Here is a 27,596-nt window from a genome sequence, read left to right on the forward strand (position 1 = left end):
AAGACGCACCCCCTACTTTCCCCCGAAATTTGGGGGAACAAAAGTGCGTCTTATAAAGCAAAAAATACGGTACTTTTTCTGGTGCTTCTGCTAGCCTGCTGGTTAACATTGGATTATATGTTGTGGGAAAGCCATCACAGTTACTCCCCACCTTTTTAAAATGGAGGAATTTGTCTTCCCATGCAGACTATAGCTTTTTTCTAAACCGGTCCATGTGCTATTGTGTTCCAGTAACTGGTGATTCACTGCATGTTGCTTGGTGTGTTGTGGCATTCCTCATGTCTTCTGGTTATTTCCTCCCTCCTTTAGTTTTCCTCCTTATCCCTTGTTGTCTGATAACTCGGTTTGACCATGCTGTGAGAGAGTTTTGGTTTCCCCTGTTTGTCTATCACTGTTGGTAAGGAGGGGGTATTCAATCAGGGCCGTACAGGAGCAGGGTCAGGCTGGCAGCTCAGACGTTCTCAACATCAAAGGTAACCCTGAGATAAGGGATAGCGAGAGACGCCCTAATCTGAGGGTCAGTCCAGGAGAACCAGTCCCCATGACAAAAACATGGGTTTCACCTGCAGCACCGTGCAGCTGATCGAATTAGCCCTGCGGTTCATATAGATACCAAAAACAAGCATACAAATAGCAATTCTGATGGAAAAAAAGAGAATTTTGTTACTTACCGTAAATTCTTTTTCTTATAGTTCCGTATTGGGAGACCCAGACCATGGGTGTTTAGCTTCTGCCTCCGGAGGACACACAAAGTACTACACTTAAAAGTGTAGCTCCTCCCTCTGAGCTTATACACCCCTTGGTAGCCAGTCCTAGCCAGTTTAGTGCAAAGAAGGGAATTTTGTTTACTTACCGTAAATTCCATTTCTTCTAGCTCCTATTGGGAGACCCAGACAATTGGATGTATAGCTTCTGCCTCCGGAGGCCACACAAAGTACTACACTTAAAAGTGTAGCTCCTCCCTCTGAGCTTATACACCCCTTGGTAGCCAGTCCTAGCCAGTTTAGTGCAAAGAAGGGAATTTTGTTTACTTACCGTAAATTCCATTTCTTCTAGCTCCTATTGGGAGACCCAGACAATTGGGTGTATAGCTTCTGCCTCCGGAGGCCACACAAAGTATTATACTGAAAAGTGTAACCCCTCCCCTCTGCCTATACACCCTCCCGTGCATCACGGGCTCCTCAGTTTTGGTGCAAAAGCAGGAAGGAGGAAACTTATAAATTGGTCTGGGGTAAATTCAATCCGAAGGATGTTCGGAGAACTGAAACCATAACCAAAAGAACAATTCAACATGAACAACATGTGTACACAAAAGAACAACCAGCCCGAAGGGAACAGGGGCGGGTGCTGGGTCTCCCAATAGGAGCTAGAAGAAAAGGAATTTACGGTAAGTAAACAAAATTCCCTTCTTCTTTGTCGCTCCATTGGGAGACCCAGACAATTGGGACGTCCAAAAGCAGTCCCTGGGTGGGTAAAAGAATACCTCAATAAAAGAGAGCCGAAAACGACCCCTTCCTACAGGTGGGCAACCGCCGCCTGAAGGACTCGCCTACCTAGACTGGCATCTGCCGAAGCATAGGTATGCACTTGATAGTGTTTTGTGAAGGTGTGCAGACTAGAGCAGGTAGCTCATCAGGCTTTGTCCACAGGCTATATATATACTTCATGCAGCATTTGCTTGGACCTGTCCCGCCCACAGCCATGACTCAGTCATGGGTACGGGACTGCAATAGACCAGGTGAGTGCTGCTGAGAGCAGTTCTGCTATTTATATGTGAGGCCGCATGGCACATTTTATAAAAATATTCTAGTGTAGGACTGCTTCAAATGAGATTTGCCGTGACGTGGCGAAGCAGCTCAAGAAATTGCAATTTTTTGCCAAAAATCTCAAAAAAAATTTTTATAATGCAGTTTGGAATATTTGATGCCTTAGTGCACACTGGTGCTGGCTCTTTGTTGTTTCTTTGTTGAATTGGTCGGTGGTTGACCTCCACCTTGCTATGCACCCCAATTTGGGATGTATTCCATCTGTATAGATTTTGGCGTTTGGTGACTGTTCACATTGGGTCATCAGGCTTTGTCCACAGGCTATATATATACTTCATGCAGCATTTGCTTGGACCTGTCCCGCCCACAGCCATGACTCAGTCATGGGTACGGGACTGCAATAGACCAGGTGAGTGCTGCTGAGAGCAGTTCTGCTATTTATATGTGAGGCCGCATGGCACATTTTATAAAAATATTTTAGTGTAGGACTGCTTCAAATGAGATTTGCCGTGACGTGGCGAAGCAGCTCAAGAAATTGCAATTTTTTGCCAAAAATCTCAAAAAAAATTTTTATAATGCAGTTTGGAATATTTGATGCCTTAGTGCACACTGGTGCTGGCTCTTTGTTGTTTCTTTGTTGAATTGGTCGGTGGTTGACCTCCACCTTGCTATGCACCCCAATTTGGGATGTATTCCATCTGTATAGATTTTGGCGTTTGGTGACTGTTCACATTGGGTCATCAGGCTTTGTCCACAGGCTATATATATACTTCATGCAGCATTTGCTTGGACCTGTCCCGCCCACAGCCATGACTCAGTCATGGGTACGGGACTGCAATAGACCAGGTGAGTGCTGCTGAGAGCAGTTCTGCTATTTATATGTGAGGCCGCATGGCACATTTTATAAAAATATTTTAGTGTAGGACTGCTTCAAATGAGATTTGCCGTGACGTGGTGAAGCAGCTCAAGAAATTGCAATTTTTTGCCAAAAATCTCAAAAAAAATTTTTATAATGCAGTTTGGAATATTTGATGCCTTAGTGCACACTGGTGCTGGCTCTTTGTTGTTTCTTTGTTGAATTGGTCGGTGGTTGACCTCCACCTTGCTATGCACCCCAATTTGGGATGTATTCCATCTGTATAGATTTTGGCGTTTGGTGACTGTTCACATTGGGTCATCAGGCTTTGTCCACAGGCTATATATATACTTCATGCAGCATTTGCTTGGACCTGTCCCGCCCACAGCCATGACTCAGTCATGGGTACGGGACTGCAATAGACCAGGTGAGTGCTGCTGAGAGCAGTTCTGCTATTTATATGTGAGGCCGCATGGCACATTTTATAAAAATATTTTAGTGTAGGACTGCTTCAAATGAGATTTGCCGTGACGTGGCGAAGCAGCTCAAGAAATTGCAATTTTTTGCCAAAAATCTCAAAAAAATTTTTTATAATGCAGTTTGGAATATTTGATGCCTTAGTGCACACTGGTGCTGGCTCTTTGTTGTTTCTTTGTTGAATTGGTCGGTGGTTGACCTCCACCTTGCTATGCACCCCAATTTGGGATGTATTCCATCTGTATAGATTTTGGCGTTTGGTGACTGTTCACATTGGGTCATCAGGCTTTGTCCACAGGCTATATATATACTTCATGCAGCATTTGCTTGGACCTGTCCCGCCCACAGCCATGACTCAGTCATGGGTACGGGACTGCAATAGACCAGGTGAGTGCTGCTGAGAGCAGTTCTGCTATTTATATGTGAGGCCGCATGGCACATTTTATAAAAATATTTTAGTGTAGGACTGCTTCAAATGAGATTTGCCGTGACGTGGCGAAGCAGCTCAAGAAATTGCAATTTTTTGCCAAAAATCTCAAAAAAAATTTTTATAATGCAGTTTGGAATATTTGATGCCTTAGTGCACACTGGTGCTGGCTCTTTGTTGTTTCTTTGTTGAATTGGTCGGTGGTTGACCTCCACCTTGCTATGCACCCCAATTTGGGATGTATTCCATCTGTATAGATTTTGGCGTTTGGTGACTGTTCACATTGGGTCATCAGGCTTTGTCCACAGGCTATATATATACTTCATGCAGCATTTGCTTGGACCTGTCCCGCCCACAGCCATGACTCAGTCATGGGTACGGGACTGCAATAGACCAGGTGAGTGCTGCTGAGAGCAGTTCTGCTATTTATATGTGAGGCCGCATGGCACATTTTATAAAAATATTTTAGTGTAGGACTGCTTCAAATGAGATTTGCCGTGACGTGGCGAAGCAGCTCAAGAAATTGCAATTTTTTGCCAAAAATCTCAAAAAAAATTTTTATAATGCAGTTTGGAATATTTGATGCCTTAGTGCACACTGGTGCTGGCTCTTTGTTGTTTCTTTGTTGAATTGGTCGGTGGTTGACCTCCACCTTGCTATGCACCCCAATTTGGGATGTATTCCATCTGTATAGATTTTGGCGTTTGGTGACTGTTCACATTGGGTCATCAGGCTTTGTCCACAGGCTATATATATACTTCATGCAGCATTTGCTTGGACCTGTCCCGCCCACAGCCATGACTCAGTCATGGGTACGGGACTGCAATAGACCAGGTGAGTGCTGCTGAGAGCAGTTCTGCTATTTATATGTGAGGCCGCATGGCACATTTTATAAAAATATTTTAGTGTAGGACTGCTTCAAATGAGATTTGCCGTGACGTGGCGAAGCAGCTCAAGGAATTGCAATTTTTTGCCAAAAATCTCAAAAAAAATTTTTATAATGCAGTTTGGAATATTTGATGCCTTAGTGCACACTGGTGCTGGCTCTTTGTTGTTTCTTTGTTGAATTGGTCGGTGGTTGACCTCCACCTTGCTATGCACCCCAATTTGGGATGTATTCCATCTGTATAGATTTTGGCGTTTGGTGACTGTTCACATTGGGTCATCAGGCTTTGTCCACAGGCTATATATATACTTCATGCAGCATTTGCTTGGACCTGTCCCGCCCACAGCCATGACTCAGTCATGGGTACGGGACTGCAATAGACCAGGTGAGTGCTGCTGAGAGCAGTTCTGCTATTTATATGTGAGGCCGCATGGCACATTTTATAAAAATATTTTAGTGTAGGACTGCTTCAAATGAGATTTGCCGTGACGTGGCGAAGCAGCTCAAGAAATTGCAATTTTTTGCCAAAAATCTCAAAAAAATTTTTTATAATGCAGTTTGGAATATTTGATGCCTTAGTGCACACTGGTGCTGGCTCTTTGTTGTTTCTAGAGCAGGTAGCTGCCTGACACACCTGCTGAGCCGTAGCCCGGTGTCGCAATGCCCAGGACGCACCCACGGCTCTGGTAGAATGGGCTTTCAGGCCCGAAGGAAGAGGAAGCCCCGAAGAACGGTAGGCTTCAAGAATCGGTTCCTTGATCCACCGAGCCAAAGTTGACTTGGAAGCCTGCGAACCCTTACGCTGACCAGCGACCAGGACAAAGAGCGCATCTGAACGGCGCAGGGGCGCCGTGCGAGACGCGTAGAGCCGGAGTGCTCTCACTAGATCTAATGAATGCAAATCCTTTTCACACTGGTGAACTGGATGAGGGCAAAATGACGGTAAGGAGATATCCTGATTGAGATGAAAAGGAGATACCACCTTAGGGAGAAACTCCGGGACAGGACGCAGAACCACCTTATCCTGGTGAAAAACCAGGAAAGGGGATTTGCATGACAGCGCTGCAAGCTCCGACACTCTTCGGAGTGAGGTAATTGCCACAAGAAATGCCACCTTCTGCGAAAGACGTGATAAAGAGACATCCCTCAGCGGCTCGAAAGGTGGTTTTTGAAGAGCCATTAACACCCTGTTAAGGTCCCAGGGTTCCAGCGGACGCTTGTAGGGTGGAACTATGTGGCAAACTCCCTGCAGAAACGTGCGGACCTGCGGAAGCCTTGCCAGGCGCTTTTGAAAAAATACTGAGAGCGCCGATACTTGTCCCTTGAGAGAGCCGAGTGACAAACCCTTGTCCATTCCGGATTGAAGGAATGAAAGAAAAATAGGTAAGGCAAAAGGCCAGGGAGTAAAACCCTTATCAGAGCACCAGGACAAGAAGATCCGCCACGACCTGTAATAGATCTTGGCGGACGTTGGTTTCCTGGCCTGTCTCATAGTGGCAATGACATCCTGAGATAAACCAGACGACGCTAGGAGCCAGGACTCAATGGCCACACAGTCAGGTTGAGGGCCGCAGAATTCAGATGGAAAAACGGCCCTTGTGACAGCAGGTCTGTGCGGTCTGGAAGCGCCCACGGCTGACCCACCGTGAGATGCCACAGATCCGGGTACCACGACCGCCTCGGCCAATCTGGAGCGACGAGAATGGCGCGACGACAGTCGGATCTGATCTTGCGTAACACTCTGGGCAACATCGCCAGAGGAGGAAACACATAAGGGAGTCGAAACTGCGACCAATCCTGAACTAACGCGTCCGCCGCCAGAGCTCTGTGATCTTGAGACCGTGCCATGAAGGCCGGGACCTTGTTGTTGTGCCGTGACGCCATGAGATCGACGTCCGGCGTTCCCCAGCGGCGACAGATCTCTCGAAACACGTCTGGGTGAAGAGACCATTCCCCCGCATCCATGCCCTGACGACTGAGAAAATCTGCTTCCCAGTTTTCTACGCCCGTGATGTGAACTGCGGAGATGGTGGAGGCTGTGGCTTCCGCCCACAGCAGAATCCGCCGGACTTCCTGGAAGGCTTGACGGCTGCGCGTGCCGCCCTGGTGGTTGATGTACGCGACCGCCGTGGCGTTGTCCGACTGTATGCGGATCTGCCTGCCCTCCAGCCACCGATGGAACGCCTTTAGGGCTAGATACACTGCCCTTATCTCCAGAACATTGATCTGAAGGGAAGACTCTATCGGAGTCCAGGTTCCCTGAGCCCTGTGGTGGAGAAAAACTGCTCCCCACCCTGACAGGCTCGCGTCCGTCGTGACCACAGCCCAGGATGGGGGCAGGAAGGATTTTCCCTGCGATAGAGAAGTGGGAAGAAGCCACCACTGAAGAGAGGTTTTGGCTGCAAGGGAAAGAGACGTTCCTGTCGAGGGACGTCGACCTCCTGTCCCATTTGCGGAGAATGTCCCATTGGAGTGGGCGCAGATGGAACTGCGCGAAGGGCACTGCCTCCATTGCTGCCACCATCTTCCCCAGGAAGTGCATGAGGCGCCTCAAGAGGTGTGACTGACCCCGAAGAAGAGATTGCACCCCTGTCTGCAGCGAAAGCTGTTTGTCCAGCGGTAGCTTGACTACCGCTGAGTGAGTATGAAACTCCATCCCGAGGTAAGTCAGTGATTGGGTCGGTGTCAACTTGGACTTTGGGAAGTTGATGAGCCACCCGAACTGCTGGAGAGTCGCCAGAGCGACGGTCAGGCTGTGTTGACACGCCACCCGGGAGGGTGCACTGACTAGGAGATCGTCTAAGTAAGGGATCACCGAGTGTCCCTGAGAGTGTAGGACCGCCACAACGGATGCCATGACCTTGGTGAAGACCCGTGGGGCTATCGCCAGGCCGAAAGGCAGTGCCACGAACTGAAGGTGTTCGTCCCCGATGGCGAAACGCAGGAAGCGTTGATGTTCGGGTGCGATCGGCACATGGAGATAAGCATCCTTGATGTCGATTGATGCTAGGAAGTCTCCTTGTGACATCGAAGCGATGACCGAGCGGAGAGATTCCATCCGAAACCTTCTGGTGCTCACATGCCTGTTGAGCAGTTTGAGGTCCAGAACGGGACGGAATGATCCGTCCTTCTTTGGCACCACGAACAAGTTGGAGTAGAAGCCGTGACCATGTTCCTGAGGGGGAACGGGAATCACCACTCCTTCTGTCTTCAGAACGCCCACAGCCTGAAAAAGTGCGCCGGCCCGAGATGGGGGCGGAGATGTTCTGAAGAAACGAGTCGGAGGACGAGAGCTGAACTCTATCCTGTAACCGTGAGACAGAATGTCTCTCACCCATCGGTCTTGGACATGTGGCCACCAGGCGTCGCAAAAGCGGGAGAGCCTGCCACCGACCGAGGATGCGGTTCGGGGAGGCCGAAAGTCATGAGGAGGCCGCCTTGGAGGCAGTGCCTCCGGCGGTTTTTTGGGGGTGTGACTTAGACCGCCACGCATAGGAGTTCCTCTGGCCATTCTGAGATAGCTTGGAGTGCCCACACGGCTGCAAAGGCCGGGGCAAAAGACGCGCCTGTGGCTTCATAGATGGATTTCACCAGGAGCTCTATCTGCCTGTCAGTGGCATCCTTGAGCGATGAGCCATCTGCAACTGATACTACAGATCTAGCTGCCAGTCTAGAGACTGGAGGATCCACCTTGGGACATCGAGCCCAACCCTTAACTATGTCAGAGGGGAAGGGGTAACGTGTGTCATTAAGGCGCTTAGTAAAGCGCTTGTCCGGAAATGCTCTGTGCTTCTGGACAGCATCTCTGAAGTTAGAGTGATCGAAAAACGCACTCCGTGTACGTTTGGGAAACCTAAACTGGTGTTTCTCCTGCTGCGAAGCCGACTCCTCTATAGGTGGAGGTGGGGGAGAAAGATCTAGCACCTGGTTGATGGACGATATAAGATCATTTACTAAGGCGTCCCCCTCAGGTGTATCAAGATTGAGGGCAACGTCAGGGTCAGAGCCCTGAGCTGCGACGTCCGCCTCGTCCTCCAGAGAGTCCTGAAGCTGAGACCCCGAGCAGCATGAGGAAGTCGGGGAAGATTCCCAGCGACCCCGCTTAGCCGGTCTGGGACTGTGGTCCGTGCAGGAGTCCTCCACGTGAGACCTAGGGGCCACCCCAGGAGCACGCTGCGGCGCAGACCGAGAGGGGCCTGGAGGCGATGATCCAACAGTGCCCGGGGCCTGTGTAAGGACCGGTCTGGACTGCAAGGCTTCTAGTAGCTTGGCAGACCATTTGTCCATAGACTGAGCCATGGATTGTGAAAGCGACTCAGAGTTTCTCAGCAAAAACTGCAAACTCTGTCCCTGCCGCCTGGACAGTGGAAGCAGGAGGGTCTGCCTGATCCGAGGGGCCCACTAGTGACCGAGGCTCCGGCTGAGCAAGTGCAACAGGGGTCGAGCATTGCTCACAGTGAGGGTAGGTGGAACCCGCAGGTAACATAGCCCCACAAGAGGTACAGGTTGCAAAAAAACCCTTTGCCTTAGCGCCCTTGCTCCTTGTGGACGACATGCTGTTGTCTCCTAGGAGAGTGATCACTGAGGGTATATAGCCAAAAGTAAACAACCCGGCCGAACAGAGAAAATATATACAAATATATATATATATATATATATATATATATATATATATACTCCGGCACCCTAGGGGGACCAGCACCGGGTGACCGGTGTGGCTTACCGACCGCCCAAAGCGGAGTGTGTGTCCACCAGATTCCCTGCCTTAGGTCTCCCAGAGCTGCAGAGCTCGTTCCTGAAATCCTCCACCGGCAGAATGTGTGTAAAAATGGCTGCCGGAGCTCTCAGGGGAGGAGGGAGCCGTGGGCGGCGACTAGTAAAGTACGGGAATCTGGGGCCCCACAGTGATCAGTGAGGGGGGGGGGGGAGGAAACCTAAAGTATGCTCCAGCCCTCACTGCCGACGTCAGGTCGACCGTCCCGCCCTTACCCCTGACTGGCAGGCCCGGGGGCGGGAGTTATGGTACTAGGCCGCAATGAAGCCGGGGACTAAATTTAATACCGCGGCCGACAAACAGGCTCGGTCGGCGCGGAAGTCCCGGTCTTCACAAACCAGCAGCTGCTGCAGCGTCTGTGAAACAAGCGCTCCATGCACAGTCCCCATGGGGACACAGAGTACCTTTAGATGCAGGGCCCTGTCCCTGAGAATACATAGACTCCTGTCCGGCAGATTCCCACAGGGGCTGCGGAGGGAGCCCGGTCCCAGTGAATGGATGACCGGTCAGGATCCCACTTCTCCCAGAGCCTCTAAGGGATGGTGAAGGAAAACGGCATGTGGCTCCAGCCTCTGTACCCGCAATGGGTACCTCAACCTTAACAGCACCGCCGACGTAGTGGGGTGAGAAGGGAGCATGCCGGGGGCCCTGTGGGGGCCCTCTTTTCTTCCATCCGATAAAATCAGCAGCTGCTGCTGACTAAAATGGGAATGCATGAGTGGATGTGTGCCTCCTTCCACACAAAGCATAAAACTGAGGAGCCCGTGATGCACGGGAGGGTGTATAGGCAGAGGGGAGGGGTTACACTTTTCAGTGTAATACTTTGTGTGGCCTCCGGAGGCAGAAGCTATACACCCAATTGTCTGGGTCTCCCAATGGAGCGACAAAGAAAGCTGAAGGAGAATAGCCACCCACAAGTAGAACCGAGTAAGAACCGGAACAACTGGAGACTCTGTCCACGACAACAGCCAGTGATAACACACGGAACAAGAAAATTGCCAACAGGCAACAGGTAGGGAGCTGGGTCTCCCAATACGGAACTATAAGAAAAAGAATTTACGGTAAGTAACAAAGAAGGGAATTTTGTTACTTACCGTAAATTCCTTTTCTTCTAGCTCCTATTGGGAGACCCAGACGATTGGGTGTATAGCACTGCCTCCGGAGGCCACACAAAGCAATTACACTAAAAAGTGTAAGGCCCCTCCCCTTCTGGCTATACACCCCCAGTGGGATCACTGGCTCACCAGTTTTAGTGCAAAAGCAAGAAGGAGGAAAGCCAATAACTGGTTTAAACAAATTCACTCCGAAGTAACCTCGGAGAACTGAAAACCATTCAACATGAACAACATGTGTACCCGAAAAACAACCAAAAATCCCGAAGGACAACAGGGCGGGTGCTGGGTCTCCCAATAGGAGCTAGAAGAAAAGGAATTTACGGTAAGTAACAAAATTCCCTTCTTCTTCGGCGCTCCATTGGGAGACCCAGACGATTGGGACGTCCAAAAGCTGTCCCTGGGTGGGTAAAGAAATACCTCATGTTAGAGCTGCAAAGACAGCCCTCCCCTACGGGGAGGCAACTGCCGCCTGCAGGACTCTTCTACCTAGGCTGGCGTCCGCCGAAGCATAGGTATGCACCTGATAATGTTTGGTGAAAGTGTGCAGACTCGACCAGGTAGCTGCCTGGCATACCTGTTGAGCCGTAGCCTGGTGACGCAATGCCCAGGACGCACCCACGGCTCTGGTAGAATGGGCTTTCAGCCCTGATGGAACCGGAAGCCCAGCAGAACGGTAGGCCTCAAGAATTGGTTCTTTGATCCATCGAGCCAGGGTGGCCTTAGAAGCCTGCGACCCCTTGCGCTTACCAGCGACAAGGACAAAGAGTGCATCAGAGCGGCGCAGGGGCGCCGTGCGGGAAATGTAGATTCTGAGTGCTCTCACCAGATCTAACAAATGTAAATCCTTTTCATACCGGTGAACCGGATGAGGACAAAAGGAAGGTAAGGAGATATCCTGATTAATATGAAACGAGGATACTACCTTAGGGAGAAACTCCTGAATGGGGCGCAGCACTACCTTGTCCTGGTGGACCACCAGGAAGGGAGCCTTGGATGACAGCGCTGCTAGCTCAGACACTCTCCGAAGAGACGTGATCGCTACCAGAAAGGCCACTTTCTGTGATAGTCGAGAGTGTGAAACATCCGTCAGAGACTCGAAAGGCGGCTTCTGGAGAGCAACTAGTACCCTGTTCAGATCCCATGGATCTAACGGCCGCTCGTACGGGGGGACGATATGACAAACCCCCTGCAGGAACGTGCGTACCTGCGGACGTCGTGCTAGACGCTTCTGAAAAAACACCAATAGCGCCGAGACTTGCCCTTTAAGGGAGCCGAGCGACAAGCCCTTTTCCAACCCAGATTGCAGGAAGGAAAGAAAAGTAGGCAATGCCAATGGCCAGGGGGACACTCCTTGTACAGAGCACCAGTAAAAGAAAATCTTCCACTTCCGTGGTAGATCTTAGTAGACGTGGGCTTCATAGCCTGTCTCATGGTGGCAACGACCCCTTGGGATAATCCTGAGGACACTAGGATCTAGGACGCAATGGCCACACAGTAGGTTCAGGGCCGTAGAATTCAGATGGAAAAACGGCCCTTGGGACAGTAAGTCTGGCCGGTCTGGTAGTGCCCACGGTTGACCGACCGTGAGATGCCTGTCGCCAGAGCTCTTTGATCGTCATGAAAACCGGGACCTTGCTGTTGTGCCGATTCGTGAAACCCGTCCGGGTGCAGAGACCATTTTCCTGCGTCCACGCCCTGGTGACTGAGGAAGTCTGCTTCCCAGTTTTCTACGCCCGGGATGTGAACTGCGGATATGGTGTATGCTCTGTCTTCCACCCCTAGCAGAATCCGGCGGACTTCCTGGGAGGCTCGCCGACTGCGTAGTCCGCCTTGGTGGTTGATGTATGCCACCGCTGTGGATTGTCCGACTGAATTCGGATCTGTTTGCCTTCCAGCCACTGCAGGAAGTCTTGCAGGGCAATATACACTGCCCAGAGCTCCAGACAATTGATCTGAAGAGTGGACTCCTCTGAAGAGAGTCCTTGATCGTCTGAGAAAGGGGGACGTTCCTGTGTAGGGACATCGACTTCCCCTCCCATTAGCGAAGAATGTTCTAATGAAGTGGACGCAGATGAAACTGCGTGAAAGGGACTGCCTCTGGATGAGGTGTCTCCTTGAAGGAGAGACTGCACCCCCGTCTGTAGTGACCGCTGTTTGTCCAGTGGAAGCTTCACCATCGCTGAGAGAGTGTGAAACCCCAAGCTAAGATATGCCAGCGATTGGGTTTAACTTTGAAAAGTTGAGGACCCACCCGAAACTCTGGGAAGTCTCCAGCGCCATGTTCAGGCTGTGTTGGCATGCCTCTTAAAAGAGTGCCTTGACAAGTAGATGGTCTAAGTAAGGGATCACAGGGTGACCCTGAGAGTGCGGGAGTGGTCCCACTGCTGCCATGAACTTGGTGAAAACCCGTGGGGCTGTCGCCAGACCGAAGGGTAGGGCTACAAACCGAAGATGCTCATCTTCAATAACGAATCGTAGCAAACGCCGGTGCTCTGGAGCAATCGGCACGTGGAGATAAGCATCCTGATGTCTATTGATGCTAGGAAATCTCCTTGAGACATTGAGGCAATGACGGAGCGGAGGGATTCCATCCGGAACCGCCTGGTTTTCACGTGCTTGTTGAGCAGTTTAAGGTCCAGAACGGAACGGAAGGAGTCGTCCTATTTTGTCACCCCGACCAGATCGGAGTAAAAAGTGTCTCTTGTTCCTGAGGAGGAACCGGGATTACGACTCCTACTGCCTGCAGAAGAGCCTCGGCTCGGCCGGTGAGGAAGTTTTTGCGACAAACTGTCTCTCACCCACCGGCCATTGACCTGTGGCAGTTAAATGTCGCTAAAGCGGGGGAGTCTGCCACCGACCGCGGACGCGGAGAGAGAGGGCTGAAAGTCATGAGGAAACCGCCTTGGTAGCGGTTCCTCCGGCTGCCTTCTCCGGGCGTGATTGAGCCCGCCAGGAACCTGCGCCCCTCTGAGCCTTTTGAGTCTTGTTGGACGAGGGCAATTGGGACGTGCCCGAGCCTGGGAAGGACCGAAACCTCGACTGTCCCTTCTCCTGATGGGTCTTGTTTGATAGCTGGGGTAAGGAAGAATCCGTACCCTTGGACAGTTGAATGATTTAATCCAACCGCTCACGAAACAGTCTGTCACCAGATAAAGGCAATCTGGTTAAGCACTTTTGTGGAAGCAGCATCTGCTCCAATCCCTTAACACTAGGAGCGTAACAACACTGAGTTGGCGGACGCCACTGACGTACGGCTCGTAGAGTCCAGGACAGCATAAACAGCTTGAGTCGCAATGCCGACATTGCGAGGTGAAGGACGCTACTGCGGCCAAGATGTACATGTGACCGCGTCCCTCTGCGCAATACTAGCTGAAATAGCTTGGAGTGCCTCTATGGCTGCGAATGCCGGGGCAACCGACCCGCCGATAGCTTCATAGACAGATTGCAACCAGAGGGCTATCTGTCTGTCAATGGCATCTTTAAGTGAAGTCCCATCTTCCACTGCAACTATAGATCTAGCCGCAAGCCTGGAGATTGGGGGATCCACCCTTGGAGCGCTTGAGCACGTCAGGGGGGAAGAGACAACGCGTATCCTCAATACGGTTGAAGAAACGCTTATCGGGATAGGCGTGGTGTTCCTGACTGCTTCTCTGGAGTCAGAGTGACCAGAAAAGTACTCAATATACGCTTGAGATACCGAAATAGGGATTTCTTCTGCTGTGAAGCTGACCCCTCCACTGGAGGAGTTGAGGGAGAAATACCCAACCTTCCATTGATGGACGCTATAAGATTATTCACTATAGCGTCACCATCCGGTGTATCCGGATTGAGAGCGGTCTCAGGATCAGAGTCCTGAACAGCTACGTCTGCATCATCATACAGAGAGTACTGTGATGAAGTCGAGGGCCGTTCTTAGGGAGCTCGCTTAGGCCGTCTGGGACTGTCGTCCGTGTCAGAGCATGCACTCTGGGATGCATGGGACCCTCCTGGAGCCATGATTTGTTTCGAAATCAGGGTGGCCAGGGGCATTGAATCAACATTGCCCAAGGTCTGTCTGGACTGCAAAGTCTGTAAGATGTTAGTCATAGTCACAGACAATATATCAGCGGAAACTGCAACTCCGTCCCTGTCCCTGGACAGGGATCACAGGTGGTTCTTTTGGCCACCTGTAGCAGAGACCCCGTAGAGTAATTGCACACACTGGGGGTCCTGGAACAGTATCGCATGCAGTACAAGCAGCATAGAAAGCCTGTGCCTTGGCACCCATGCTTTTTTTTTTTTTTTGTTGCTGTCTAGCCATCTAGGAGCATTAGCCAAGAATAGCGACCGTACAGTGCAATGTATAGCATACAAGCATGAAGTACAATAAACACTTCAGCACATGCAGTACAAGCAGCATTGAAAGCCTGTGCCTTGGCACCTTTGCTTTTCTGCTGCCGTTGTCTAGTTATTCAGGAGCATTAGCCAGGAAAAGCGACATACAGTGAATGTATAGCATACAAGCATGAAAATAACCACTGCAGCACATGCAATCCAAGCAGCATTGAAAGCTTGTGCCTTAGCACCCTTGCTTTTCTGCTGCTGTTGTCTAGTCATCAAGGAGCATTAGCCAAGAATAGCGACATGCAGTGAATGTACAAGCATGAAAATAAACTCTGCAGTACATGCAATCCAAGCAGCATTGAAAGCTTGTGCCTTAGCACCATTGCTGTTTGCTGCCGCTGTCTAGCCATCTAGGCGGGTAGACAGCCAAGAATAGCCCTTACAGTGCAATGTAAAGCATACAAGAATAAAGGACACATGACACTGCAGCACATGCAAGACAAGCAGCATATAGAGCCTGTGCTTTAGCACCCCTGATCTTTTGCTGCTGTTTCTAGGTCTGCATCCTGAATAGCGACCGTACAAAAATACAACAGGACACTTGGGCATTAGTGGGTCAGCACTTTAGTTGCCGCTTACCGCCCGCACAAAAGCGGGTGTGTGGCGCCGGAATCCTGTGCTAGCTCAGCGCTTGTCTCCGTTTTCCCGCTCTGCGTGCCGGAATGGCTGCCGGCGTCCAGAGGAGAGGGGCGGGCCGAGGGCGTGCCCGAGACAAGAGCGGGAACCCGGCGCCCACTGTGTCTAGTGAAGGGGGCTGGAGAATGCAAATAAGGCTCCAGCCCTCGGCTCTGCTATAGAACAGCGTCTCTCCCTTTCCCTGAGTGACAGGGTGGGGGCGGGAACGAAGCGGCGCTAGGCCGCAAAAGCCGGGGACTAAAGTTAGAGGCGCCGCCGCCGTAAAAGCGCGGTCGGCGCGTCCCCGGCGCACTACAAGTCGCAGCTGCGCCGCCGCTCCAGGGGCGGTCGGCGCGGCGGTCCCCACACGTAAAGTCCCCCAGTAATCTGCAGGGACTATAAGCCCAGCGCACAGCGCTACAGTCCCCGGCGCACTAGCACACCCAGCAAGCCTGGAGTGTGCGTGGCCTGCCATACGGGGACACAGAGTACCTGAAAGTTGCAGGGCCTTGTCCCTGAACGGCACTCCCGCTCCACATCCAGCAGGTTCTATGGGTCTGTGGATGGAGCCCGGCCTCAGGGCTTGGTGGCCGGAAAGATCCCACTTCCTCAGAGCCCCTCAGGGGGATGGGGAAGGAAAACAGCATGTGGGCTCCAGCCTCCGTACCAGCAATAGGTACCTCAACCTTACAAACCGCAAGTGGGGTGAGAAGGGAGCATGCTGGGGGCCCTAGTATGGGCCCTCTTTTCTTCCATCCGACATAGTCAGCAGCTACTGCTGACTAAACAGTGGAGCTATGCGTGGATGTCTGACCTCCTTCGCACAAAGCAGAAAACTGGTGAGCCAGTGATCCCACTGGGGGTGTATAGCCAGAAGGGGAGGGGCCTTACACTTTTTAGTGTAATTGCTTTGTGTGGCCTCCGGAGGCAGTGCTATACACCCAATCGTCTGGGTCTCCCAATGGAGCGCCGAAGAAATTATCTTTTTCTTTATCGTTCCTTTGGGAGACCCAGACATTGGGACGTTCCAAAGCTGTCCCTGGGTGGGAATAAACAGAAAAAACTAAGAAGTAGGCGGAGCCTAACTTCACAAGTGGGAGACAGCCGCCTGAAGGATGCGTCTGCCCAAGCTCGCATCTGCCGAAGCATGAACATGCACTGGGTAGTGCTTCGAAAAGGTATGCAGGCTAGTCCAAGAGGCAGCCCGACAGACTTGTTGAGCCGTAGCCTGGTGCCTAAAAGCCCAAGAGGCACCGACAGCTCTGGTCGAGTGTGCTTTGATCCCCGGCGGGGGAGGCACCTGAGTACTCTGGTAGGCGTCCGAAATGGTCGATCTAATCCAACGGGCCAAGGTCGGCTTAGAAGCAGAGAGACCCTTGCGCCGCCCTGTGGTTAGCACAAAAAGAGAGGTGCACCGCCTAAGCGCAGCGGAGCAAGACACATAGATCCGGAGAGCACGCACCAGATCTAGAGTATGCAGCGCTTTCTCAAAGCGATGAACAGGGGCCGGACAGAAGGAAGGCAAGGAAATATCCTGGTTAAGGTGGAAGGGAGAGACCACCTTAGGAAGAAAGTCCGGGTTCGGACGGAGAACTACCTTGTCTTGGTGAAAAACCAAAAAAGGTGACTCCGAGGAGAGCGCAGCCAAATCAGAGACTCTCCTGAGAGAAGTTATGGCAACTAGAAAGGCCACCTTTTGAGAAAGACGATACACAGAAACCTCCCTAAGGGGCTCGAAAGGGGGTTTCTGCAATACCGTGAGGACCAAGTTAAGGTCCCAGGGATCCAAGGGCCGCCGATAAGGCGGAATGATGTGAGACGCACCTTGCATGAAGGTGCGGACCTGAGCCAGCCGGGCGAGACGCCGCTGGAACAGCACTGATAGAGCTGAGACTTGTCCCTTGAGAGAGTTGAGGGACAGTCCTAGCTGCAGACCGGACTGTAAAAAAGACAGAAGGGTCGGCAACGAGAATGGCCAAGGAGAATGGCCGGAAGAGCGACACCAGGACAGGAAAATTTTCCAAGTCCTGTGATAGATCTTGACAGAGGAAGACTTACGGGCCCGAGTCATAGTGGAGATTACTTCAGGAGGAATACCAGAAGCCATCAAAATCCAGGACTCAAGAACCACGCCGTCAATTTGAGTTCCGCAGAATTCGGGCGGAAAAACGGACCTTGCGAGAGCAGGTCTGGACGGTCCGGAAGATGTGCAATGAGGATGACTCGACGGCCCTCCATTCTGATCTTGCGCAGGACTCTGGGCAAGAGAGCTAGAGGGGGAAACACGTAGGACAGGCGAAACTGGGACCAGTCTTGAACCAGAGCGTCCGCGGCGAAGGCCTGAGGATCGTGGGAGCGAGCCACGTAAACCGGAACCTTGTTGTTGTGACGGGATGCCATTAGGTCCACGTCCGGAGTGCCCCAATTGCGGCAGATTGACTGAAACACTGCCGGGTGCAGGAACCACTCGCCACCGTCCACGGATTGACGGCTGAGATAATCTGCCTCCCAGTTTTCTACGCCAGGGATGTGGACTGCGGATATGGTGGACTTGTAGTCCTCCGCCCATTGAAGAATGCATTGGACCTCCAACATTGCCAGGCGGCTGCGTGTCCCGCCTTGGTGATTGATGTAGGCAACCGCTGTCGCGTTGTCTGACTGGACTCGAATGTGCCTGCCCGCCAACAGGTGGTGAAAGGCTAGGAGAGCTAGAAGCACAGCTCTGGTTTCCAGCACATTGATTGAAAGGGCTGACTCGGATGGAGTCCAAGTGCCCTGTGCTCTGTGGTCGAGATGTACCGCTCCCCAGCCGGATAGGCTGGCATCCGTGGTGAGAATCACCCAGGACGGAGTCAGGAAGGAGCGCCCTTGGGACAGGGAGAAGGGTCAAAGCCACCACTGAAGAGAGCTCCTGGTCCGTGGCGACAGAGCCACTAACCTCTGTAAGGAGGAAGGCCGCTTGTCCCAACAGCGGAGAATGTCCAGCTGCAGAGGACGCAGATGGAACTGGGCAAAGGGAACCGCCTCCATGGAGGCCACCATTTGACCCAGCACCTGCATCAGGCGCCTGAGGGAATAACGGCGGGGCCTCAGGAGAGAGCGCACCGCTAGCCGGAGAGACTGCTGTTTGATTAAGGGCAACTTCACAAGTGCCGGCAAAGTCTTGAACTGCATCCCTAGGTACGTGAGACTCTGGGTCGGAGTCAGAGTGGATTTGGGAAGATTGACAATCCACCCGAATTGGGCTAGGGTGGCGAGAGTGAGCGAAACACTCCGCTGACAGTCTGCGCTGGATGTACCCTTGACCAGAAGGTCGTCCAGATAAGGAAGCACTGCTAACCCCTGGAGGTGCAGGACCGCAATCACTGCCGCCATGACCTTGGTGAATACCCGAGGGGCCGTGGCTAACCCGAAGGGGAGAGCCACGAATTGGAAATGATCCTCTCCTATCGCAAAACGTAACCAATGCTGATGTGACACTGCGATTGGCACATGCAGATAGGCATCTCTGATGTCGATGGACGCCAGGAACTCCCCTCGGGTCATAGAGGCAATGACTGATCGCAGAGACTCCATGCGAAAATGCCGCACCCGGACATGCTTGTTGAGAAGCTTGAGATCCAGGATGGGCCGGAAGGTACCGTCCTTTTTTGGAACTAGGAAGATATTTGAGTAAAAACCTCGGAACCGTTCCTTAGCGGGAACTGGGACAATCACTCCGTTTGCCTGCAAGGACGCCACGGCCTGCGAGAAGGCGGCGGCCTTGGAGCAGGGGGGAGTTGAGAGAAAAAATCTGTTTGGAGGGCTGGAAGAGAATTCTATCCTGTAGCCGTGAGATATGATGTCTCTCAACCACTGATCGGAGACTTGCTTTAACCAAGCGTCGCCAAAGTGGGAGAGCCTGTCACCGACTAAGGACGTGGCTGGAGCGGGCCGAGAGTCATGAGGAAGCTGCCTTAGTGGCCGAACCTCCTGCGGTCTTCTGCGGGCGCGCTTTTGGGCGCCAGTTGGATTTCTGATCCTTGGCTGAGTTAGCGGACGAGGCGGAAGGCTTAGAGGATGACCAGTTGGAGGAACGAAAGGAACGAAACCTCGATTGATTCCTACCCTGGGCGGGTTTCCTGGTCTTGGTTTGTGGCATGGAAGTACTCTTCCCGCCAGTAGCTTCTTTAATGATTTCATCCAGCTGTTCACCAAACAGCCGTGAACCAGCAAAAGGGAGCCCAGCAAGAAACTTCTTGGAAGAAGCATCTGCCTTCCACTCTCGAAGCCACAAAATCCTGCGGATAGCGAGGAAGTTAGCCGAAGCCACCGCAGTGCGGTGAGAAGCCTCCAACATGGCAGACATGGCATAGGATGAAAAAGCTGAAGCCTGAGCAGTTAAGGTAACCATCTCAGGCATAGATTCCTTGGTGAGGGAATGCATCTCCTCTAGAGAAGCAGAGATGGCTTTGAGAGCCCACACTGCTGCAAAGAAGGGAATTTTGTTACTTACCGTAAATTCCTTTTCTTCTAGCTCTTATTGGGAGACCCAGACGATTGGGTGTATAGCACTGCCTCCGGAGGCCACACAAAGCAATTACACTAAAAAGTGTAAGGCCCCTCCCCTTCTGGCTATACACCCCCAGTGGGATCACTGGCTCACCAGTTTTAGTGCAAAAGCAAGAAGGAGGAAAGCCAATAACTGGTTTAAACAAATTCTCTCCGAGTAACATCGGAGAACTGAAAACCGTTCAACATGAACAACATGTGTACCCGCAAACAAACCAACAATCCCGAAGGACAACAGGGCGGGTGCTGGGTCTCCCAATAAGAGCTAGAAGAAAAGGAATTTACGGTAAGTAACAAAATTCCCTTCTTCTTCAGCGCTCTATTGGGAGACCCAGACGATTGGGACGTCCAAAAGCTGTCCCTGGGTGGGTAAAGAAATACCTCATGTTAGAGCTGCAAGACAGCCCTCCCCTACGGGGAGGCAACTGCCGCCTGCAGGACTCTTCTACCTAGGCTGGCGTCCGCCGAAGCATAGGTATGCACCTGATAATGTTTGGTGAAAGTGTGCAGACTCGACCAGGTAGCTGCCTGGCACACCTGTTGAGCCGTAGCCTGGTGTCGTAATGCCCAGGATGCACCCACGGCTCTGGTAGAATGGGCCTTCAGCCCTGATGGAACCGGAAGCCCAGCAGAACGGTAGGCTTCAAGAATTGGTTCTTTGATCCATCGAGCCAGGGTAGCCTTATAAGCCTGCGACCCTTTGCGCTTACCAGCGACAAGGACAAAGAGTGCATCCGAACGGCGCAAGGGCGCCGTGCGGGAAATGTAGATTCTGAGTGCTCTCACCAGATCTAACAAATGTAAATCCTTCTCATACCGATGAACTGCATGAGGACAAAACGAAGGCACAGAGATATCCTGATTAAGATGAAAAGAGGATACCACCTTCGGGAGAAACTCCTGAATAGGGCGCAGCACAACCTTGTCCTGGTGGAAGACCAGGAAGGGAGCCTTGGATGATAGTGCTGCCAGCTCAGACACTCTCCGAAGAGACGTGACCGCTACCAGAAAAGCCACTTTCTGTGATAGTCTAGAAAGTGAAACCTCCTTCAGAGGCTCGAAGGGCGGCTTCTGGAGGGCAACTAGTACCCTGTTCAGATCCCATGGATCTAACGGCCGCTTGTACGGGGGTACGATATGGCAAACCCCCTGTAGGAACGTGCGCACCTTAGGAAGGCGTGCCAAACGCCTCTGAAAAAAGACGGATAGCGCCGAGACCTGACCTTTAAGGGAGCCGAGCGACAAACCTTTTTCTAACCCAGATTGCAGGAAAGAAAGAAAGGTAGGCAATGCAAATGGCCAGGGAGACACTCCCTGAGCAGAGCACCAGGATAAAAATATCCTCCACGTTCTGTGGTAGATCTTAGCGGACGTGGGCTTCCTAGCCTGTCTCATGGTGGCAACGACCCCTTGGGACAATCCTGAAGACGTTAGGATCCAGGACTCAATGGCCACACAGTCAGGTTCAGGGCCGCAGAATTCCGATGGAAAAACGGCCCTTGGGACAGTAAGTCTGGTCGGTCTGGGAGTGCCCACGGTTGGCCGACCGTGAGCTGCCACAGATCCGGAAACCACGCCCTCCTCGGCCAGTCTGGGGCGACAAGTATGACGCGGCTGCAATCGGATCTGATCTTGCGTAGCACTCTGGGCAAGAGTGCCAGAGGTGGAAACACATAAGGGAGCCGGAACTGCGACCAATCTTGCACTAGGGCGTCTGCCGCCAGCGCCCTTTGATCGCGAGACCGTGCCATGAAGGTTGGGACCTTGTTGTTGTGCCGAGACGCCATTAGGTCGACGTCCGGCACCCCCCAGCGGCGACAGATTTCCTGAAACACGTCTGGGTGAAGGGACCATTCCCCTGCGTCCATGCCCTGGCGACTGAGGAAGTCTGCTTCCCAGTTTTCTACGCTGGGGATGTGAACTGCGGATATGGTGGAGGCTGTGGCTTCCACCCACATCAGAATCCGCCGGACTTCCTGGAAGGCTTGCCGACTGCGTGTCCCCCCTTGGTGGTTGATGTATGCCACCGCTGTGGAGTTGTCCGACTGAATTCGGATCTGCCTTCCTTCCAGCCACTGCTGGAAGGCTAGAAGGGCAAGATACACTGCTCTGATTTCCAGAACATTGATCTGAAGGGTGGACTCCTGCTGAGACCACGTACCCTGAGCCCTGTGGTGGAGAAAGACTGCTCCCCACCCTGACAGACTCGCGTCTGTCGTGACCACCGCCCAAGACGGTGGTAGGAAGGATCTTCCCTGTGATAATGAGGTGGGAAGAAGCCACCACTGCAGAGAGTCTTTGGCCGTTTGGGAAAGGGAGACTTTCCTGTCCAGGGATGTTGACTTCCCGTCCCATTGGCGGAGAATGTCCCATTGAAGTGGATGCAGATGAAACTGCGCAAACGGAACCGCCTCTATTGCCGCCACCATCTTCCCGAGGAAGTGCATGAGGCGTCTTAAGGAGTGCGGCTGACCTTGAAGGAGAGCCTGCACCCCAGTCTGTAGAGACCTCTGCTTGTCCAGCGGAAGCTTCACTATCGCTGAGAGAGTATGAAACTCCATGCCAAGATACGTCAGTGATTGGGTCGGTGACAGATTTGACTTTGGGAAGTTGATGATCCACCCGAACGCCTGGAGAGTCTCCAGTGCAACATTCAGGCTGAGTTGGCATGCCTCTTGAGAGGGTGCCTTGACCAGTAGATCGTCCAAGTAAGGGATCACAGAGTGTCCGTGAGAGTGCAAGACTGCTACCACTGCCGCCATGATCTTGGTGAACACCCGAGGGGCTGTCGCCAGACCAAATGGCAGAGCTACGAACTGAAGATGGTCGTCTCCTATCACGAAGCGTAGAAAGCGTTGGTGCTCTGTAGCAATCGGCACGTGGAGATAAGCATCTTTGATGTCTATTGATGCTAGGAAATCTCCTTGAGACATTGAGGCAATGACTGAGCGGAGGGATTCCATCCGGAACCGCCTGGCGTTCACATGCTTGTTGAGCAGTTTTAGGTCCAGAACAGGACGGAAGGAGCCGTCCTTTTTTGGAACCACAAAGAGATTGGAGTAAAATCCTCGCCCCCGTTCCTGAGGGGGGACAGGGATCACGACTCCTTCTGCTCTTAGAGAGTCCACCGCCTGCAGCAGGGCATCTGCTCGGTTGGGGTGTGGGGAGGTTCTGAAGAACCGAAGTGGAGGCCGAGAACTGAACTCGATTCTGTACCCGCGAGACAGAGTGTCTGTTACCCACCGGTCTTTGACCTGTGACAGCCAAATGTCGCAAAAGCGGGAGAGCCTGCCACCGACCGAGGATGCGGAGGGAGGAGGCCGAAAGTCATGAGGTAGCCGCTTTGGAAGCGGTTCCTCCATTTGCTTTCCTGGGGCGTGAGTGAGCCCGCCAGGAATCTGAGCTCCCTTGTTCTTTCTGAGTCCTTTTGGACGAGGAGAATTGGGCCTTGCCCGAGCCTCGAAAGGACCGAAACCTCGACTGCCACTTTTTCTGTTGAGGTTTACTTGCTCTGGGCTGTGGTAAGGAAGAGTCCTTACCCTTGGACTGTTTTATGATTTCAGCCAATGGCTCACCAAACAGTCTGTCTCTAGATAATGGCAAGCTGGTTAAGCATTTTTTGGAACCAGCATCTGCTTTCCAATCCTTTAACCACAAGGCTCTGCGCAAAACCACAGAATTGGCGGACGCCATAGCGGTACGGCTCGTAGATTCTAGGACAGCATTGATAGCATAGGTCGCAAACGCAGACATTTGCGAAGTTAGGGACGCCACTTGCGGCACTGCTGGATGTATGAAAGCATCCACCTGTGCTAAACCAGCTGAAATAGTTTGGAGTGCCCACACGGCCGCGAATGCTGGAGCAAACGACGCGCCGATAGATTCATAGACAGATTTCAACCAAAGGTCCATCTGTCTGTCGTTGGCATCTTTAAGTGAAGCGCCATCCTCTACTGCGACTATGGATCTAGCCGCAAGCTTGGAAATTGGGGGATCCACCTTTGGACACTGGGTCCAGCGTTTGGCCACCTCAGAGGGAAAAGGATAACGGGTATCCTTAGAACGTTTAGAGAAACGCTTGTCTGGATGAGCGTCGTGTTTCTGGATCGATTCTCTGAAGTCAGAGTGGTCCAAAAAAGCACTTAATTTACGCTTGGGATATAGGAAATGGAACTTCTCCTGCTGTGCAGCTGCCTCCTCTGCAGAAGGGGCTGGGGGAGAAATATCCAACAGTCTATTAATTGCCGATATAAGGTCATTAACCATGGCGTCACCATCAGGGGCATCCAGATTGAGAGGGGCCTCAGGATTAGAATCCTGATCACCGTCCTCAGTCTCATCACAGAGAGACTCTTGTCGCTGAGACCCTGAGCAGTGTGAAGACGTGGAGGGTCTTTCCCAGCGAGCTCGCTTAGGCTGCCTGGGACTGTCATCTGAATCAGAGACTTCAGCCTGTGATGCTTGAGACCCCCCTGAAGTACGGATTAGTTCCAACTGAGGGGGACCGGAGAGCATAGACACAGCAGTGTCCATGGTCTGAGCAACTGGCCTGGACTGCAAGGTCTCCAGGATTTTTGCCATAGTCACAGACATTTTATCAGCAAAAACTGCAAAGTCTGTCCCCGTCACCGGGGCAGGGTTCACAGGCGTCTCTGCCTGGGCCACTACCACCATAGGCTCTGGCTGACGAAGTGCCACTGGGACTGAACATTGCACACAATGAGAGTCGTTGGAGCCTGCTGGTAGATTAGCCCCACATGCAGTACAAACAGTGTACACAGCCTGTGCCTTGGCACCCTTGCGTTTTGCGGATGACATGTTGCTGCCTCCTCAGAGCAGTACAGGGTGTCCAGCCAAGAAGCGACCTTACAGTGCAACTATATATATATATATATATGGTACCAAGAAAAAAGTACACCAATATAACACTGAGGCACTAGTGGGGCCAGCACTAAAGTGCAGCTTACCGTCCGCTTAGGAGCGGGTGTGTGGTCGCCGAAATCCCTTTAGTCTGGGTCTCCCAGAGCCTGCTGCCTTTCCCCAGCCAGACCGCATGTGTAATGGCTGCCGGCGTCCTTGTGGAGAGGGGGGGCGGGCCCTGGGCGTATACAGACGAAAAGCGGGAAGCCTGCTTCCCACTGTGCCTAGTGAGAGGGCTGGAGCATGTAAATAAAGCTCCAGCCCTCGGCGCTGCCCATTGAGCAGCGTCTCTCCCCTACCCTGATTGACAGGGTGGGGGCGGGAACGAAGCGGCGCTAGGCCGCAGAAGCCGGGGGCTAAAGTTAGAAGCGCCGCCGCCGTAAAAGCGCGGTCGGCGCAAAGTCCCCGGCGCACCACAAGTCGCAGCTGCGCCGCCGCTCCAGTAGCGGTCGGCGCAGTAGTTCCCAACATGTAACGTCACTCAGCAAAGCTGCAGTGACCTAACCCCAGCGCACAGCGCTACTGTCCCCGGCGCACTATAACGCTCAGCAAGCCTTGAGAGTGTCCGTGCCTGCCGGGGACACAGAGTACCTGAAAGTTGCAGGGCCTTGTCCCTGAACGGCACTCCCGCTCCAAATCCAGCAGGTTCTCTGGGTCTGTGGATGGAGCCCGGCCCCAGGGCTTGGGGGCCGGCAAGATCCCACTTCCACAGAGCCCTCCAGGGGATGTGGAAGGAAAACAGCATGTGGGCTCCAGCCTCTGTACCAGCAATAGGTACCTCAACCTTACAAGCACCACCGCGGGTGAGAAGGGAGCATGCTGGGGGCCCCATATGGGCCCTCTTTTCTTCCATCCGATATAGCCAGCAGCTACTGCTGACTACAAACAGTGGAGCTATGCGTGGATGTCTGACCGCCTTCGCACAAAGCAGAAAACTGGTGAGCCAGTGATCCCACTGGGGGTGTATAGCCAGAAGGGGAGGGGCCTTACACTTTTTAGTGTAATTGCTTTGTGTGGCCTCCGGAGGCAGTGCTATACACCCAATCGTCTGGGTCTCCCAATAGAGCGCTGAAGAAAGTCGGGGGAAACGCGGACCCCGCAGCTTCATACACAGATATGGCCAGAAGGTCAATCTGACGGTCAGGGGAATCCTTAAGTGAGGTGCCGTCAGCCACCGACACAACGGTCCGGGCTGAGAGCCTAGACACCGGAGGGTCTACCTTTGTGGAGTGAGACCACTCCTTGACCACCTCAGGTGGAAATGGAAACCGGTCATCAGAACCACGCTTTGAAAAGCGTTTGTCAGGGCAGGCCTTGGGTTTGGTCACAGCGGTCTGAAAACTGGAGTGGTTAAAGAACACACTCTTCACTCTCTTAGGCGAGGTAAACTGATGTTTTTCTGCCAAAGAGAGTTGCTCCTCTGACACTGGCGGATTGAGATCCAGCACAGAATTAATAGAAGCAATCAAATCACTAAGATCTGAGTCACCTTCAGAGAAATCGATGGGATACATAGCCTCCGAGCCCCCAGTGAGGGCATCCTCCTCATCTTGAGACAGAGCCGTGGGATGGGGAGGGGGGAGGAAACCCTGCGCCTTCTCTTAGGACGAGTCTGGGATCAGATGATGAATCCTCCGTGAGCTACGATGGACAGAGGTCAGAGGATAGGAGTCCTCTGTCAAGAGTATTAGAGGCACCCTGTGAGGGAGGCTGATGCATATTCATCAAAGTCCTGGACAAAAGTCCCATGGACTCAGCAAATGACTGGGATATGGACCTAGAAAAGGACTCTACCCAGGCCGGGGGTTCAGTCACAGGTGCAGCAGCCTGAGAGACCACTGGGGGTGAGACTGCCAAGTTAGAGCAGACATCACAATGTGGATAGGTGCTCGGCTCAGGCAGCAGGAGCTTACATGCAGTGCATGTAGAATAAAGCTTTGGAGCCTTGCTCCTTGTGTTGCTGCTGGAGTGGGGGCTTTGCAGAGAATGAACCCCAGGGAGAATATACAGAGGTCCACAACCGGAGACTGGCTGTGGCTTACCAGACCGCTGAGCGCGGTGTTGTGTGCCCTCCAGATCCCGAAGCCCGGTCCCCCAGAGCGCAGCACCTCAGCAGAGATGCAGAATGCAGGATGTCCCAGAGCAGAGTGAACTCTGCCTGAGAAGAGGGCGTTCCTATAAAAGAGCGGGAACTGGAGGGCTATAGAGACCTGCAGGGAAGGAGGGACGCCCCAGCAGTGGGGAGTGTCCCTCCCCTGTGTAGAACGGCCGCTGGGAGGAGCCGAACCTGCCCCTCTGCATGAGTGACATGCGAGGGCAGGAAAATGAAACTAGGCCTCCGGCGAAGCCAGGGCCTAAATTTAAGCGGCGAGGCCGACAAGCAGGCACCATCGGCGCGGTTCTCAGGCAAAAGCTAGAGAACCCGCCGGAAAAGTTAAAACAATCACATACAGCATACTCTCCCCTTACAATTAAGAACCGGGACCCCCAACATAAACGTCTCAGGTACTTAGCTGCTGAGACGCAGGGCCATGTCCCTGGGGATGAGTGCTCCGGTCCAACAGAATCCTCAAGGGGCTGTGGATGGAGACCGGACTCCTGCCAAGCATGGAGACCGTGCTGGCTCCCACTTCAAGCCAGAGCCCAGAAGGGATGGTGAAGGAGCGCGGCATGTAAGGCTGCGGCCTTGTAAATCAACCTTAACAACACCGCCGACACAGGGTGGTGAGAATGGACATGCCGGAAGTCCAGACATGGACCCGCTTTTCTTCAAACTCTTTCCAAAAGTCAAACAAATCAGATGAGAATGCATGTGTGGATGTATGC

At 52.6% G+C, this 27,596-nt stretch overlaps 1 protein-coding gene across 5 annotated transcripts in view; it reads right to left on the reverse strand.

Moving 5' to 3' along the window:
• ARID4A (AT-rich interaction domain 4A) overlaps positions 1 to 27,596 on the reverse strand; it is a 244,604-nt gene that overhangs the window by 5,128 nt on the left and 211,880 nt on the right. The window lies entirely within an intron of this gene.

This window comes from Anomaloglossus baeobatrachus, chromosome 12 (genome assembly GCF_048569485.1).
Source record: "Anomaloglossus baeobatrachus isolate aAnoBae1 chromosome 12, aAnoBae1.hap1, whole genome shotgun sequence".
Lineage (NCBI taxonomy): Eukaryota > Metazoa > Chordata > Amphibia > Anura > Aromobatidae > Anomaloglossus > Anomaloglossus baeobatrachus.